Source organism: Mus musculus, chromosome 3, assembly GCF_000001635.26.
Source record: "Mus musculus strain C57BL/6J chromosome 3, GRCm38.p6 C57BL/6J".
Taxonomy (NCBI): domain Eukaryota; kingdom Metazoa; phylum Chordata; class Mammalia; order Rodentia; family Muridae; genus Mus; species Mus musculus.
In genome coordinates this window covers 28473665-28492104 of record NC_000069.6, presented here as the reverse complement: position 1 = coordinate 28492104, position 18440 = coordinate 28473665, and the positions used below count along the sequence as shown (strand labels likewise).

Genomic DNA, 18440 nt, shown 5'->3' with positions numbered 1-18440 from the left:
TGGCCAGTCCTTGGTTTGAAATCCATAGAAATAACTGCTATTTTAAAACTAAGGGTACACGATTTTGTGTGTGTGTGTGTGTCTTCATTTTTAAAAAGTGTTTTCTATGACTATAGAAAATAATAGAACATCTCTACACTCCACTTTAAATTTCACTTTCAAGCTGAAAGAAGGGCTTTTGATGGAGCTGGCACATGAATGATGCCACCTTGAGATAGCAGGTTAGGCTTAAATGAAGTCCTGCAAACGGAACAATGAGTGCTTTGGCATAGGCCCAGGCAAAGGCATCCTCACAGTGGAGCAGGGAGGCTCCTGAGCTGTCAAACTTTGATGGTCAGGAAGGACCACAACGGATCAGGGAGGACCCTGCTCAGCAGGAGCTGCCTTGTACATCACCAGAGGATGTCAAAGCTGGTTACCATCTAGATTAAGGCAGACCTTCAGGGAATGGTTAGGAGTCAGCTGACGTCAAGATCATTAAAAAACAGAGGTACAGTTTGGCTTGAGGAACACACACACACACACACACACACACACACACACACACACACACACACACAGAGTAGGGCAGCCAGGTTTTTAAAGCTCACAGGTGCTGAAGGCTGTGAGTCAGACACAGTTCACTCTTCTCCCCTCGCACTTCCTTCTGTGTCATTTGTTGTAAAGAACTATGCTGCTTCTTCTTCCATATAAAATAACCCAACAACAAGGCACAATGTGACTCACGCAAGTACGCTTAGGCCTTTCCTTTGTCTGCTTCCTGAAATAAATGCAGGAGGAAAACAATGGCTTCCTCAGAAACGGCTGCAGAAGCTTCACCTCTCTGCCCCTATTTTCTAAGGAAAAGCACGAAAGCCGAGGAGCTGCTTGCCTGAGGCTAGCCTGGAAGAGAGCCCTTTCATTTCTATGTCACCAACGCACATTTTTTCCAATGGAGCACACATGCTGGATCAGACAGCCTCAGCACCATCTCACTCCCCGCCCCCTTCAAGGCTTCCTCTCCTTTGAATTAGACAATCTTGGCTCCACTGAGGAAAGCTTCTTCAATTTTTTAAGTTGCAAATGAATGTGCCGCCTTTGTATTGCCACAGCATTTTATGCTAACCCCTGCTGGTCCTGACCAGTGCTCTGATTTTCTTTTCTTTTTTTTTTTTTTCAAATATGCATTTCCAGAATAATAAAAACAAATCAAATCAAATCAAAGGGCTGAAAAAGTGTTGCTCAGTGGTAGAACACTTGCCCAGGATGTACAAGGCTCTAGGATCATAGCAACCACCAAAAAAAGGAGAAAAGATAAGAGTGTAGAACACACAGTAGTGGCTGGTGTTGTCTTGTAGATCAACTCTGGTTAAGTCTATCTATATCTGTCCATCTGTCTGTCTATCCATCAGTCAACTGGTGACACACTATACCATCTGGAGTAGTGGCTCTCAACCTTCCTAATGCTGTGACTCTTTAATACAGTTCCTCATGTTGTGGTGAAACATAAAATTATTCGGTTGCTATTTTATAACTAATTTTTCGACTGTTATAGACCATCATGGAGATATCTGATAGGTAGGATATCTAATATGCGATGCTCCCATGAAAAAGCTGTTGGAGTCCCCCCCCCCCCCGAAAAGGTTCTCAACCCACAGGTTGAGAATGACTGATCTAGAGTCTCCAATGAAAACTGATGTTTCAGAAACCTAACTGTCAACTATATCATGTACACTCTCTTTCTAAGAAGCGCCCTCAGTTGAAGGAACTACCTTACCTAGGGTCAAGCTCCCATCTGGAGACAATTGGAACAGGATGATAACTTAGGCCAGGGTGGAAGTGTTAGAATTCTAGAAAAGAACAGACAGCCTAGAAATACACAGAAAGCTTAAGCTATAGGACATGAGAAGAAACTAGATAGAGTTTTTCTCCAAGCCTTCTGTAGTGTGGGGTGGAGAAGGAACTCAGCCAATACTTGCTAAATTACACATTAGATGAAGATTTGACGTATGAGATTGTGCTCTCATTCTTGGTACCACTGACATTCCACAGAAGTCCCCTTTGGTCCCTCACATTTTTGTCTAGCCACAAACTCTTTGGGACCAGATGAGAGAGAGAGGGAGAGGTTCCAGGCTGTGATTATAATTGCCTGGCTTGCTGAGAAGGTAAAATGAATTTAAGTGAAGCTCTTTTAAATTCTCCAGAGAGTGGATCTTAGGAAAATGATAGAGATCGGGGAAAAACAGAAATGATCCATCAATCTTTACCTCTGCCCTGTCACAATGAGGACAAGGATGTACTCCATCACCCACTCCCAGTTAGGATGAAGGCTTAGTTATGACACCTGCCAGTCTCATCCTCAAGATGTCAGGGCATACTCATATTTTCTGTCCTTAGACAGAAACATGGCTTGAGGGGGCTGTAGTGATGATGCAGTGGTTAAGAGCACTGGATGCTCTAACAGAGGGTCATGGTCAATTCCCTGCATCCACATGGTGGCTCACCATCATTCATCATTCCTGTTCCAGACGATAGATCTGATGGCCCCTTTTGGCTTTCTGGGCCACTGTATGCACATGTTACATAGCCTCAAACATCCACACACATAGAAATAAAACTTAGAGAGGGAACACGCCTTGAGTATATAAGAGGATTCTATGGAAAGATTCCAAAGATTCTTAAAAATCACAAATGTTCATGGAACAGTCCTGAAAGTGTCTACTCTTAGGGTTTCCTCCAGGTCAAAGACAACCGCTGTTGCTATGGTTGGCACATGGCACTCCCTGGTGACTTCAAAGGCTCTGCTTAACAAATCTGCAGAAGAGAGACCTGACACCTAATGATTCTCAGCCTGTGGAACACTCCAAACAAGGTCCTATCCCAGAACTGTCCCCACGAGATTACCCTCTCCCTCAGTACCATACACTGCCAATCCTCTGCCAAGGCTTGCTTATAGATTACTCAGGGCTGGGTCCATCGAAATCTAAGACTTGTTTATAGACTCCAGGAGGGAACAAGATACTTCTTCCCTTCTTCTTGTTGGAAACTAGATGCCTCAATTTCTGTGTGGCTGCTTATAAATCAAGATGGATGCTTCTAGTAGTTGGTTTGGTTTCTGCTGTGTGTGGACCCTGGTGTAATTCAAGTCTGAGAAGTTGCTTTCAAAGTCATAAGACATGTGATTATGAAGAGCTGGATAATTCCCTAAGATACAGAAAGGGACTAACCTTGACACAGTCTGTCAAAAGCAGAGGGGGAAGCCTTTAGTGTCCAACAGCTTACGAGCACACATGTGAACCATACAGAAATCACCAATCCTGAGATCCTAATGACCTAATGCCATGGGTCTTAGGGTCCAGTCCTCAGGTTTCCAGGCTCTGTACCCTAAAAGGGAAAGTTTCTCCTTGTCCATTTATCTTCTTCCCCAGCCTAGGACAGCTTCTTGCAATAGGTGGTTCCCAAAACATGCCAATAAACGTGAAGTTGTTATGCTTGGTGAACTGGGTGCTTCGCTTCAGTCAATCAGAGCCAAGAAGTCAGTCAACTGACCAACTTAACCTGGGAGAAGCTCAGAGAAGCACTATCTGGATAACAGAGAGCTGGCACAGGAAGGACCTGTCACAGGAAGGGAGAACCACGTGGTCTGAGGCAGGGGTCTGTGACAAGGATTCCTACATAAGGGTTTGGTTTGTTTCCGGTTGGCTTCTCCATGTTAACCAACAGACTGAGGGAGCCCTTGAGCAACCCAATCCCTGTACTCATCTGTTCATTATCAGCACTGGGGAGAGAGAGAGAGAGAGAGAGAGAGAGAGAGAGAGAGAGAGAGAGAGAGCCAGCCTCATGATGTCTTCTTCTGTGGCCCTGCTTAGATTTGCTTTTACACTGACCCCGGTAGACAGAGGTTTACCACTAGTGGATGAGATAGGGGGTGCTGGTTGTGACCATGAGGCATAGGGTGGGGGGGGTGGCCAAGGAGGACAAATAATAGTCACAAAGACAGTGCTGAGTTTCAGAAGGAAAGCTGTCCACCCCCAGAGTGGCTCAGTCCTCCCCAGGTGTCAGTAGCAGCAGCAGCAGCAGCAGCAGCAGCAGCAGCAGCAGCAGCAGCAGCAGCAGCAGCAGCAGCAGCAGGAGGGAGAACAGCCCTGTACACTCAGAGTTGTCAGACAGCAACAGGCCTAAAGTGTTCCCAACTCAGAAGCACAAACGGGGAACCATTTGACTCCCTTGAGGCTGCTGCTGAATACAGCCTCTCCCACAGTGTCCTCAAACCTCCAGAAGTTTTCATTAAAACAAAGGAAATGTCAGTCGGGAAAGCGCCGGAATATAATTAGGGCCCACCAAATCTAAAGTAATTCAGAGGGGAAAAAAATAGACAGTAATGAAAGGGATGCTCTCTGGTCCTTACTGAATCTCTGCTGTGCGGCTGACACAAAAATCAATTTCAACAGGCTTTAGCTGAATCTGAGCAGGAACCAGGGCGACAGATGAAATTTAGTGAGCAATTTACTGGAGTCATAATGATTCCTGAGCAAGGGGGAAAGGGCTGTAGCGAGGGCTCTCACTCAGACGTCTCCTCTGTGAGAGCACATGTGCATCACTATATCCCCCCATTCTATGGGGGACGGACTTTAAAGTAGTATGTTTTAATCCTAATAAATGCCTGCACATTACACTGTACCTCTACCTCGGATACTTTAAAATGGTGGTTTCCAGCAAGGCAATTTTGCCCCCTGGGGACATGTGACAGGGTCTAGACTTCTGATTGCTATGACTATCTGTCAGTGCTGGCATCTTGTGAGTAGGGGCAAGGTATGCTGCTAAGCATGCCATATTTAAAAGAGATTCTCCTTTGTCTGACACACTATTTTGAGCTCCCAAATGTCAGGGGAACCAAAGGGTGAATCTGGTCCTTAGAGTTTGACATTCAGTAGATGCCCAGTGCACAGCGAAGTGTGTGCAGAACCACCAGTTACAAAGATGCCCAGATGAGGCCTTAGCTGGGGATCTCATGGGTGATGGGCATGGAAAGGGCAGACAGGTGGCATTGTTCTGTCTTTGCTTAGTAGCACCTCACAAATGATTTTAAACCATGTTTTACTGTTTGTATTACAATTTTCATACCAGTTTTTAGCATATGTTGAGTACATTCCCTGTGCTCTCCCTTTTCTTGGCTCTCCTTACTCCCATCAAAACTCTCATGATGATCTTCACTAAAATAGAAAAATAAAGACATTCATATTGAAGAACAAAAGAGCCTACATTGCCTAAGCAGCCGGTCCTGAGCAGAAAGCATAACACATTATCACCATTCCTGACTTCAATTATACTACAGAGTTACAGTACCAAAAGCAGCATGGCACGGGGAAAAGTCAGACACGGAGAGCAATGGGCTAGAAGACACTACTTTTTGAAGTGAGGTCAGTGCTTCTCAACCAAACCATGATGTGGCCTCCGGGACCATTCTTCTGACTTCCGTGTGTAATTGGTCACTTAACAAGATCTTCATTGTCTCTATTAAAACATGGATAATGTAGTGTGAGGACCAAAGAGGCTTGGAGTGCTTGGAAACAGTGGGAAAATTGATGCTTAGGTATTAATTTTGGAAAGTGTTCCTTTGTGCTGGCTAGTTTCATGTCAACTTGACACAAGCTGGAGTCATCTGGGTAGAGGGCATATCAACTAAGGAAATGCCCCAGCTTTGCCTACAGGTAAGTTTGTGGGCAACTTTCATGATTGATGTGGGAAGGCCCAGCACACTATGTGTGGTGCCAACCCTTGCTGCCTCCCATGTCACTAGCACAGGCCATATGAACTACATGCTTTCTGAGCATGGACCTTCATACCATTCTGTGCATTAGGAGAACAAAGGCAAAAACAGACAAACAAACAAAAAAGGTACTGTAAAAGTTTCTGTTATGAATTAAAGGCATTCTTTCAGAGTGAGGGACCATACCAATCTGACAGCAGGCATGCTGTCCTTGGGGAGTAAGTCAGTGGGAACAAGGACTTAAGTGCCTCATTGGTGTGTGTTCCCTAGAAGACAGTAATTCTGGAAATAGGTTCGCCTGCAATCTTGGGGCAAGGAACATAAGTGAAATATGAGGCCGCCGAGAAAGAGCAAGAGTCCTTTTTAGTAAGTAAGGCATGCCCAAGCTCTAGGCCAGCCTGAATGGCCAGACGGCTGACGAGGTAGTGAGTGTACTGACGGACAGCTAAATTTAGCTGCAATATGACTCCCCTGCTAGGAAGCTTCCTTTCCAGAAGGGTGAGGTTTCCCTGACTCCAGTGAAATTCTTCTTTTGACCACACTTTCATCCTACAGTTCGCTGACAAATCAGGGATGGTGAGAACTTGGTGAGAGCATGCTGCTAACTCTCTGACCACCCTTTCTTCTCACACAGACCAGGAGACAGACACAGTTCTGTAGTGAAGCCTTGCAGGTCACACAAGGCAGAACAATAGTTAAGAGGAAGGGACTGAGGGATAGGAGGTGTTCAGGGGTGATCTGGGAGGGTCTAGAGTAACTTTTGTTTAGAGGCCCTTTATCCATAAAACAGATAGAATTAGGTTAGTAGTTTGCAATAGAGATCAAATTAATACATAGAGAGACAGTTGGTGGTGTGCCTGGGTAAGTGACAGGGATATCCCAGCTCTTTTGGGGCTTGATGGGAACTATTTATAACCTCTGTCCTGCTGTCCCCATCTTTACCACAGGGCGAACCTGGTTCCCTCATCCTCCTCGAATGTGCCAGAGTGCCTTTATGTCTCTTCCTTCTGCTATGCCTGCTTGACGCTGCCTTTATGTCTACATCCTGGGCTCCAGTGACTAAGAGTCTTCCCCTAGAAAACCCCCCCCCACCCCCAATTCTTACCAATATTTTCCCTCATCTTAGGGGCACCTTGTGCAGTATACATTATACTTCACTTATTACCTATATAAGGCATTTTTCATTCTCTAATGGATTTCTCTAGATTTTGATCATTACTACATCTTCAATAGCCCATTCGTGCCTGCAGTATGGCCACTTAATCCCCCACGTGCTGTGGGAATGAGTTCTCTGGAAACAAACATCTCTCTCTCTCTCTCTCTCGCTCTCTCTCTGTCTCTGTCTCTCTGTCTCTCTGTCTCTGTCTCTCTGTCTCTGTCTGTCTCTGTCTCTCTCTCTGTCTCTGTCTCTCTGTCTCTGTCTCTCTGTCTCTCTTTGTCTGTCTCTGTCTCTGTCTCTCTCTCTGTCTCTGTCTCTGTCTCTCTGTCTCTCTCTCTCTCTCTCACACACACACACACACACACACACACACTACAGAATCTCCTTTTAAAGGCACAGCAATGGAAATAAAAGAAGCAATGTCATCTGAGGCTTTCAAAGGAGGAACCCTTTCAGGTTGACTTTGCATCAAAGTAACAGAGCAGGAAAGCACTGCCTTCCTCTTTATTCTCTTCACACCTCTGAAGCTTAAAGAACAGAATAAAGGCTTCATAATTAACATATATTTCATATATTTGCTATCCAGGATGATTCGTTTCTGTAAATATATAATTATTTCATTTAAATATTAGCAACATGGATATTGAAAAGATATGGACGACTGAAAAGTTAAAAAGCAGAGAAGCAAAGGTGGCCACACCCCCAAATTACATTCCTCCTGGCAGCCGCTGACATTTCAGCCTTACAGATAGCAATTAGGGATGAGACTGCTTTTAGAACCAGAGAGAACATTTGACAACCTTTCCCTTTCTTTCATTTTCCCTAAATGAAATGCGAGAGATAGTTCATCTCCAGTCAAACATGAGTGACCATCGCCCTGGAGAACAGATTCAGGTTTCCTGTAGTCATGGATCCTAAGGTGGAAGTATGCCCATCAGCTTTGTGTGGTCAGAAAAAAACGATAAAAAGTCATAAATCCATGCACTTGAAAATACAGTGGGAGGCAGGTTACAGAGAGCTGGGAAAACTGCTGGAGGCGGCCCTTCCTTGACACAATGTGAAAAGATGGAGCTAGCAAGTGCTTAAGCCATAGTCAGGAAGGTCACCCACATGGAACCACGAGGAGCCCTTTCCTCCATCCCCCAGCCCTCACCCCTGCTGGCAATCCCAATGCTGGAGAGGAGAAGAGACAGAAGATCACAGCAGGCTGGCCACCAGCCCAGCAGAGTGGGTGAGTTCCAGGTTCCAGTGAGGGACTCTGTCTCAAAACATCAAGGTGGGCAGCTCCTAAGGTGAGGCTTGTGGCCTCTACACATGTGCACACACATCAAAGCACCTAACACACAAGCACGCATTCACACGTTCATACATAGTAGAAAAGAAAACCAATGCTTATTTAAGTAACAGAACTGTACTGGTTTTTAAGTATCATTCCTAATCTGCCCAAACAACAACAACAAAACCTGTATTAGATGCCACGAACTTAATAGAAATTTAATGCTAATAATAATTAATAATAATGTACCACCCATTGATAGACATTCAACACCTACACTTATAAATACTATAAAATACTTAGCAACTGACGCACGATGCTTTTAAAGGCTGGTGGATTCTTTTCCAAAAACAGAATACTGCTACTGTAAAAATTTTAAAAGCTTTCTTTGAGGAGAAAATAATTCAGAAAACAAATTAGGAAGGCATGAAAAATCCATAGGAGATGAATAGATGGGAGCCAGAGGAATGAGGGTACATACACTCCTTTCAGAAGTTTGATGTTTTCAATTTTCCAATGAAGCTCTAGGCAAGTCCTTTTGACTTTTATAAAGAAGAGAAACAGAACTGCTTGGTAGGCTCGCTTTCCTTACAAGATTCGAGTACAAACAGGAAGACCAAGATCAAGCAAGTTTCTACGGCCCACCTTACTGAGTCAACATTTCAAATTTGTTGTCCATAATGAATTCCCATGTAGTTGTCTAAGCTTGACAGCCCCTTTACAGGAGGGCCATCACAACATATTGTAGATACCGGTAATGCTGGCAATATACTGAACCCCTGTCTTAAAATACAAAGTAATAAAAAATGGTCTGGGGATGTGGCTTCAGGGTAGATTTGTCTGGCATGGGCAAAGCCCTGGGTTCCATCTGTTATATGGGGCTAGAGGAGGAGAAAGAGAAAAAATACCGTGTGTTCTATCTTAAAAATGAACCATTATTACCATGTATTAATTGGTACACTCTATTTAATAGACTGTATGTTTTCTAAAACAAACAAAATAAATCAACTGAATTGTAACAGGGTATCATTCTAGCTCTATCATGAGACTTTAACTATTGTGAACAAAAATCATAATATTATTATGAGGTTATCTTGAAAATGAGCAAGGAAGATAGTTGAAAAGCCTTGTTTAAACTTTGCAATTATTGAATACTTCTTTGCATATAATTGTGTAGATAATTTCATAAATAATTTCTTTCCACATTGCTAATACTTGCAGATATCATAAGAAATATAGCCTTGGGAAGAGTTAACTGGGATCAAAGGGTCGCTTCTTCGGTCCTCTACTTGCATTGTGCCCAAAGGGGCATCCTGTGCAGGGATTGGAGCTCAGTAAAAGACTTTAGACTTTACAACACTGCACTCATGTAATAACATAGTTAACGCAAACACCACATCCTACATCAAAGTAGGAGAATGTAGGGGAGAAAGGTCCTGTGAAGCTGAGTTGAAATGATTGCTGGTTTAGGCTGAGTAAAAACATGTAACGGGCACCAAATCTATGAAAGTTGGTGGAATAGCTGGGCCCACTTATGTAAAAATAAAAGGTATAGTAGATTTAAAGCCGAATTTTAAAAATTTAATATGCTTATGTAAATATCTGACAAGCAGTTTACTGAAGCTTCAGCATCAGCGAGAAAGGTTGGGAAATCTTTTGAAAGTTTAGTACCACACTGGTTTAGAGTGTAAGACAAGAAAGAGATTGGCTTTTAAAACATCTGTGTGTTGATTCTTACAGTCTTGAACTGCCTTCCCTTTGTACCCGCTCATCTCTTTCAGATCACCTGCTACTCTATTCAGCATGCACTCACTAATTAATAAACCTCTACGCAAGTGCAAACAGGAGCAACTGAGAGCGCTTGCCTCCATGGCAATTAAAGTCCGGGTTCTCATTCCCCATAGGTTTTAATACCATGAACATTATAAGTAGCCGTGATGTCTTGACAGAAATGGTAAGGAAGGGAAGAACTCTGTAGTCTATACAGCAAAGAACTTGAAGTGTAGAAGGCAAAGACAAAGGAAATCTGAACTGTGCAGATTCAGGTGGAGTGAGAGCAGCTTCAGAGAGGGAGGGAAGGAGAGAGAGAGGGGGAGAGGGGGAGAGGGGGATAGGGGGAGGGGGGGAGAGGGGGAGAGGGGGAGAGGGGGAGAGGGGGATAGGGGGAGGGGGGGAGAGGGGGAGAGGGGGAGAGGGGGAGAGGGGGATAGGGGGAGGGGGGGAGAGGGGGAGAGGGGGAGGGGGGGAGGGGGGAAGGAAGGAAGGAAGGAAGGAAGGAAGGAAGGAAGGAAGGAAGGAAGGAAGGAAGGAACAAATGCTTCAGGAAAGAGGTGGACAAAGCCAAGATAGTCTCTTCTGCCACAGCCTCTGAGCAGAACTTCCCAAGTCCAACAAACAGGTGAATCTGTGAGGTTACCATGGAAACAATGAAGGCTCACTACCTATAGTAAAGGAGATGGAGACTTGAAGATAGATATATATATCATGCCCCTGTATGCCTTCTTCAAAACAAGATGGACTCTAACTACTGCAGATAAACAGGAGGCTGGGAGTAATGAGCTGGGCAGTAATCCCAGATGAACCTGAAATTAATTAAGTAGCTGACACACACCACACCAGGCACTGTTCTAAGTCCTTCACTTTCACTAACCCACCATAGAAAACTATGAAGTAGCTTGGTGTCGCTGATGTCCTTATTCTACAAACAGGGCATGCATACACAGCCCTTAACTGGCTGCTCTCAGTTTCCCTGAACATGAGCAGACATTCACTAGCACTCATTTGTCTTACGCAAGTTCCCATACTGCTTTACATAGAAACCAGACCACCAGGGGCTTTGCTCTGACTGAAAACACTTCACATACCTAGCGTTAATCTTTCTAATACTAGTTTCTCCATCAAAATCTTAGATTTGTGGTTGTGACAAATGAATTTTAGGATACGGATTTGCAAGTTGAGAACGTGATGCTATGGTGGACAGTATCCCAGAGTTCTAGAGCCTTGGAACTGGGCTGACCAACACAGACAGGAAAAAAAATGACATAATAGGGGACTTTTTACTTAGTTCGAAGTGATCAGAAAGACTAGCTCCTTAAAAGGCAAAGAAGGATGTAGAAGATCCTGGGTAAGACACTGGCCAATATACCAGGGAAGGCTTTGGTTCTGTGTAAGGCCATGAGGTCAACACATACAGAGAGAGAAGAGGGGAGGAAGGTTGGAGAAGCAAACGAGAAGGGCTTCCAGGCTCTCAGAGCTTCACTGACTGTCCCCATAGGCTCACAGGGTTTGAACATTTGCTTTCCAGTTGGTTCTGCTATTCTGGGAGGTTATGGAATCTTTAAAAGGCGGAGCCTTGTTGGTGTGGGTTTCCGTGTGAGCAGGTCTTGAGGCTTTATGTCCTCGCTCCACTTACTGCCTGTTCTGCTTCCTGGCTGCTGACACTCTGTGACCACCTGTCTCATCCCTCTGTCACCATGCCTTCCTCAACACAACAGACTGTATCCCATTGAACTATGAGCGCAAACAAGCCCAATCTCTTTCAGCTCGCTCTTTGTAAGGCGTCTGATCACAGGAGCAAGCAAAGTCAGTAACATAGAGACTAAGGAAGGAATATTGAGCCCTTAAGACAGGAGTCGGCTCACTTTGGATCTCAGAGAGACCTACCAGTCACCACCATAATTTACCCCTTCGCTACCTCTGTGCTCATCACCACCAAGTCTGAGACTGGGACTGTAGGGTTTTTAATCCTTCATTGAGGCCTGAAGACTACTAAAACTGTCATGGTCTGAAAGAAGGTACCTCAGAGTGATGGTAAGAGATGCCAGAGAGAAAGAGTGTATTCCCAACCACAGAGGGGAAAGCCGTGTGTCAAGATGGGATGGAAGAAAAGACCATGGAGAGCAAGAGAAAGCTTGCAAAGAGCACAGCACACCTCTGTCCATGTGGACAGCATCCAATGGTGTTACTTTAAAAAAAAAAGTTCCACCCCTGTGCACAGTACAGTGAAAGCAGAGACAAGAGGAGAGAGAAGCTTTCCAGCTAAGTGTTTAAGAGAACAGGAGAGGCAGCTGCACCGGTAAGGGCGGGTGAATGCTTAGTGTTGAGTTGGAACTATGCAGCTAAAATGCAGAAAATGCCATAGGCCTGGATCGTGCTTAGGTAAAGGGTCTGCGAAGAAGATGGTCTGGAAGAATAAAGGACGAGGCAGACAGTGCATGATGGCTAAGACTGATAAAACTGAAGAATCTCGAGGCCTAAAGCTGGGAGACACGATATTAAAGTTTCATGAGAACTGAGAAACGAACAAAAGAGGTCAGAGGGCTTATTCAGCACCAAATAGCAGGTGTGCTGGGTATGGAATATAAACAGGCGTTGAAGGCGGCATCCTCAGACTCATTCACACTCAGAGCAGAGATGCCCCAGCCCTTGGTAAGTCCAGTGAGTAGAGTGTCCTTCCAGATAAGACTCGTGCAGAGATAATTCAATGGTGATGGCTTCACAAACAAGCCAAAATCAGGCAACCTCCTCAGTGTGCAGCTAGTTCCCTGCAAAGCCAGGTTCCGATGCAGGCAGTTGCTGCCGGATCCCCGGATCTTTTGATAGTAAATCGCTTCATTTAGTATCTTTTCATTTCAATCTTCAAATACAAAATAATAAAATGGGGATTTTGCTCTCAGTCTAGGATAACATTATAAATGAGAGAAAACGGCAAAGCTGACTTATACTGTGGGAGGAAGTGACAGTTTTATTTTCAGTGTCTGGTTATTACCTCGAGTTCAGAAGCATATAAAATTCTGTTAAAGATGTATCTTTGTGCTCCCTTGTCACATCTGCAATAAAGGCAGCAGCCTAGCCAGCCACACAACAAAAGTAGTGAAAACTCATTGTACTGCATGAAATGTAAGTCCAGCCCCCAGAGACACGTCTAAGTCCTACTACCTTTCAAGCCCAAGGCATCGCTGGAGTGATTTAGGAAGATAAAGCCATGCTAGGCCACACATTTTCCAGGCAGGTAGATCGCAGCATGCAAATGAGAATGTGAGATTCCTTTGGTGGTAAATGGAGCTGTCACTTTTCTTTGATTAAGAATAACCGAGTCCCTCCATTGCCTTTACTGAAGGAGACAGGGCACCTGCTGCTGATCCTGAGGGTGAAGGAGATGGAGCTGCAGAGAGGAAATGGCCATCAGGGGCCTCCTTTGCAGTTGCTTACTGCTTGGTCAGGCTTGGGCAGCCCTTAGGCTATCACAGGTTCAAAGACACATTCAAGAGGAATAAAGATAGTACACATCAGGTAAAGTCTGGGATAATTCATTACAAAGAAAAGTGAGTGAGAGAAGAGAGAGACAGAGAGAGAGAGATAGAGACAGACAGAGACAGACAGAGACAGACAGAGAGACAGACAGAGACAGAAAAAGAAGAGAGAGAGACAGACAGAGACAGACAGAGACAGAGAAAAAGACAGAAACAGAGAGAGACAGAGACAGAGACAGAGAGAGACAGAAAAATAAGAGAGAGAGACAGACAGAGAGACAGAGGCCGAGAAAAAGACAGAAACAGAGAGAGACAGACAGAGACAGAAAAAGAAGAGAGAGAGACAGACAGAGACAGAGACAGAGAAAAAGACAGAAACAGAGAGAGACAGACAGAGACAGAGAGACAGAGAGAGAGAGAGACAGAGAAAGACAGATAGAGACAGAGAGACAGAGAGACAGAGAGACAGAGAGAGGCTGGAGAGATGCTAGAAGCAGTTACTGCCTGTTCTTGCAGAGGCCTTAGGTACCTTCCATGGTGACACACAATGGTCAGTAACTCCATCCCCCTGGGAGCCTGATGTCCTTGTATGGCCTCCGTGGGCACCAGGAATGTACACGGTACAGAGAGAAATATGTATGCAAAACACCCATAAACATAAATTTAGAAAAATTTAAATGTTAAATGTGCTAAGATCGTAGCTAGTATCACCCTTTATCGTATGATGCTTGTGTGGAAGCATACTCTTCATGAATTCTTAGAGACAGATACTCCACAGAGAGCTAATTTCACTTGCCGGAGGCAGAAAGGCTCTTCATGAGCTGTCTAGGGCTCACCTCACCTACTGAGCCCACCCTAGCATCTCTCTCCGGCCATGTTCCTAGTCTTCCTCCAGCATGGGAAGAGTTACTATAACTGAATTTGCACTTGTCAGGCTAAGATTCACAGGGATCACTACTTAGCTGCCATGTGAAGGAGGTACCGTGATCATCCCATTCCACAGATGAGGAAAGTGAGGCACAGTCATAAAATCACAGTTAGAAAGGCTAGGCTCTTGCCCATGCCCAGGTGCTTCGGCTTCTGTTGCTATTGGCCCATTTCCCACTCCACAGTTCCTATGTCTGAGCTCAGAAAGAGCTGTCTACATTTGTCCAAACTGCCCTCTTGTTCTTCACCCTGGCCTGCATAGAAGTCTGGTGGCCTGCTATGACACCCACTGGGATAGACCTGAAGACTCCAAATAGGTCTGTTAACCTGAGATATTGGGGTTAGTGGGTAAGATGGCATCTTCATAGAAATAAAGTTTAGTGCTGGCATCCTGTACACCTTTAATGCTAATACTTTAGAGGCAGACAGAGGTGGATCTCTGTGAGTTTGACTCCAGCATGGTCTACATGGTGAGATCCAGGGCAACCAGATCTACAGAGTGACACCCTGCCTTTAAAAAGTAATAATGATAAGTTAGTAGAATTTAAAAAAAAAAGAAATGAATTTTGGCTTGGACAGCTTCAACATGTAAAAAGATTGTAAGATATAACCCATGTGCATCCAATCTCGGGCACGTGAGGCACACGAGGCAGCATGCAGCTAAAGACAGTTATAGCAGGGGCCCAATGCAATATCACGAAATGACTTACAACATTATGAGATTTTTTTTTGCTAAGTCAATTGAATGGATCTTGAGTGTCAATGTTGTAGACGGCAGTATAGCCTTGGTTTCCCAAAGTTAGGCACAGGCAGTTCTAGAAATCAGAGGCCTTGTCTCAAAAAGTAAGGTGGACAGAGCCTGAGGTTGCTGTCTGGTCTCTTCACACAAATAGACCTGCAGAAGCAGGCACATTCACATACACACAAACACACACACACACACACACACACACACACACTTGCACATGCATCTGAATTTTATGTACAAGCTATATGATGCTTAATAAAATGGTTCATTCAATTATATTTAACAAAATCACCAGGAATGTACTCAAAATGGATTGTATCTTTAGGCACTAATGTTATTGATACTTAAGTCATTTTGAAATTGCTATCATTACATCCCTCTGAATTTTGAAAAGAAATTATGGCCTATTCTTAATGTTTTGCATTAATATAATTTTAAACTAGTACAGAAAAGAAAGAGGGTATCAAGTTGGAAATATATATTGAGGAATATATATACACATATATATACATATATATATACACATATATATAAACACATACACACATACACACACACAGACACACAACATCATATATATATATATATGTGTATGTATATATATATACATACATGTATATATATATATATATATATATATATATATAGAGAGAGAGAGAGAGAGAGAGAGAGAGAGAGAGAGTATATGTGGTCACCTCATCACCTGCCTTCAGTGAGGGTTGACCACATGCACTGGAAAATAAACTTCTTGCTTTTGCATCGATCTATGTCTCGGTGTCTCACTTGGGGGTGTCTCAAAGTAAGTACCATTGTCCGAGGGTCAGGGTTTTACATTTGGGGGCTTGTTCCAGAATTTGAGGAGATATCTGAGAGACCACCGACTAGGCTGATCGCAGGGAAAAAGACCAGGCTTAGTAACAGCAACAGGTGCCTAAGTATTTGTCTCTCTGTCTTCTGCTTTCACTTTTGGCTCACGAGCATGGTCAACTGTAGTGGGCAGACATGCCTTATGTGACTGTGGGAGTCTGGAAGATGCTTCAGGCCCTCTGGAGGGAGTCAGGAGAACTCTGCTCCTTTTGGAAACCTTTGCAAGATCCATCGGTGGGAGCCAACGTATTCTTGCTATAACCTGGTTTCTGGGCCCATAGCAGGGGCGAACTTTATAACCTGATTTCTGTGCCCATAGCAGGAGCAAACTGAGCGTGTGTTGATTGTCTTTCTCTGTGTTCTTGGACTTGGACTGTCTGCATCCATGGCAGGGGTGAACTGTCTGTGTGTTGATTGTCTTTCTCTGTTTGTTGATGTTGGTTATCTCATTCTGTGTTCTTGGACTGATGACATTTTTGGACAAGGGACATGGGACAGACCGAATCTATCCCATTAAACATTCTAGTTAACCATTGGAGGGAAGTTAGGGAAAGAGGAGAAAACTTGTCAGTAGTAGTAAAGAAGGGCAAGTTAGTTACTCTCTGCTCCTCCGAATGGCCCACCTTCAGAATAGGGTGGTCACCTGTAGGAACTTTCGATCAAAGCACTAGAAAAAAGTCTTTAGGCCAGGATCCCTCAGGCACTCAGATCAAGTGCCCTATATAGTTACCTGGAAGGATCTCTTGAAGGACCTCCCCTCTTGGATAAAAGGTTTTTTTTGTCTCTAAGACTCTTGAAGGTCCTAACCTTCAAGAAGGAGAAGAACCCTATAGAGACCAACGAGTCTGTAAAGAACATCCTCTAGGCTCCTACTAAAGTGACTTGGCAAGTACTCTCAGTAACTGGGGATGTAGCTTGGTCCAGTAGAGAGGAACACCAACCTTGTATCTGGTGGCCAGACCTTGTCTTTGATCTCTGAAAGTTAGCAGTGGGCCTTGACTCCTGGAATAGTCCCACCCTAGAGACACAGAGGGGGGGATTACCCAAATGTGGGGGACAAGGAACTTGTGAATCTAAACTGTGTCCCAGAAGAGGGTGGGGCTTAGGGTATAGAGACCCAAAGTTGAGGAGTGTCCTTTGAGAAACCCCCATATACATGTGTGCCCCAGATGAGAGAAGCCAGCAGCAGGCCCATCAGTGTTGGGGGACCAACCACTTCTTCTGTGCTACCTAGGGGTCTAAAACATCAGCACGCACATACAGGGTAGTTAAAGATTCAATGGCCAAGGTGAGAGAAGGGCTAGCCAAGCAGAAGAGAGGAAGAGAACTGAGTCAGGGCTGGTTCAAGTCTTGGTTTAACTCCTCCCCTTGGTTAACCACTCTCATATCCACCTTGTTAGGACGCCTAATTGTTTTCTTGCTATTGTTAACCTTTGGACCCTGCATATTGAACAAGCTTGGAGCCTTCATAAAAGAGAGAATAGGAGCAGTGCAGCTGATGGTCCTGCACCAACAATATGAGACCCTGAGGACAGGACCTGAAGGATATGAGTTAGTTACTCAAGACCCCTGAGAGTAGCTCCAGGATTGGAGTTTGGACAAGAAAAGGGGGAGAATAAAGGATCCTAGGGGCTTTTTTCCAGTCCCACACCCTCCTTACAGCTCTCCCCATCCCCTACCCCCTGCCTGGGGTCAAGGCTAGGCCAAGTTTCATTCTCCACCCACAGGAACATTCTTGAGTAAAAAATTCTCAAAATATACTGATAGTTACCCGACCCTCTGGAAAGTCCCAGGTAGAGTTCAAATGTGTGTCATGCTTGCTAGCCAATACATTTAACAGTCTATATGCTTAGCCAATAAGTTTGAACTGTAACCTTGCTAATTTAACCCGTGCCCCTAAAAAGTATAAAAACTTCTTGTAATAGCCATTAGGGGTCACCTTCTTGTCACTTGCCTTGAGGGACCAATTGAGGGTTGACTCTGATGTGCTGGAAAATAAACCTCTTGCTTTTGCATCAGAAAAATGTATATATGTAATATATATACATGTGTGTATACATATATATATATATATACACACAGATATATTATATCTGTATATATAATATTTTATATATTATGTTAAAATATATGTATATACATATACATATAATATATGAGAGTAAAATGTAATTGTGGTTTGAACATTTTGTTACCCAAAGAAGATAGAACACAGTTTGGAGGGCCATTGCAACACTTAATATTTTGTTACTTAAAAAATTATGTGTGTATACATAAGAACATGTATGAAGGTACTCAGAGAGGCTACAAGAGGGCATCAGATCACCTGGTACTGTAGTTACAGGTAGGCATGAGATGTCAGGGCTAAGGGCACAGGAAGGAAAGTCTTGCTTTCTCTCCTCCAGTCACTGTTTCCCCCTCCAAAGCTTCTTCAGGACATGTCCATGTGACCTAACTGTTGA

At 44.1% G+C, this 18440-nt stretch overlaps 1 protein-coding gene across 11 annotated transcripts in view, besides 1 other annotated feature; it reads right to left on the bottom strand.

Annotated features, from left to right (window-relative positions):
* Tnik (TRAF2 and NCK interacting kinase) overlaps positions 1–18440 on the bottom strand; it is a 408685-nt gene that overhangs the window by 178481 nt on the left and 211764 nt on the right. The gene's annotated exons all lie outside the window — the stretch shown is intronic.
* Positions 196–1036: an enhancer, noted in NCBI's record as "VISTA enhancer mm492". NCBI's record gives its function as "enhancer in: midbrain (mesencephalon)[5/10]" and the evidence as "EXISTENCE:transgenic organism evidence [ECO:0001131][PMID:17130149]".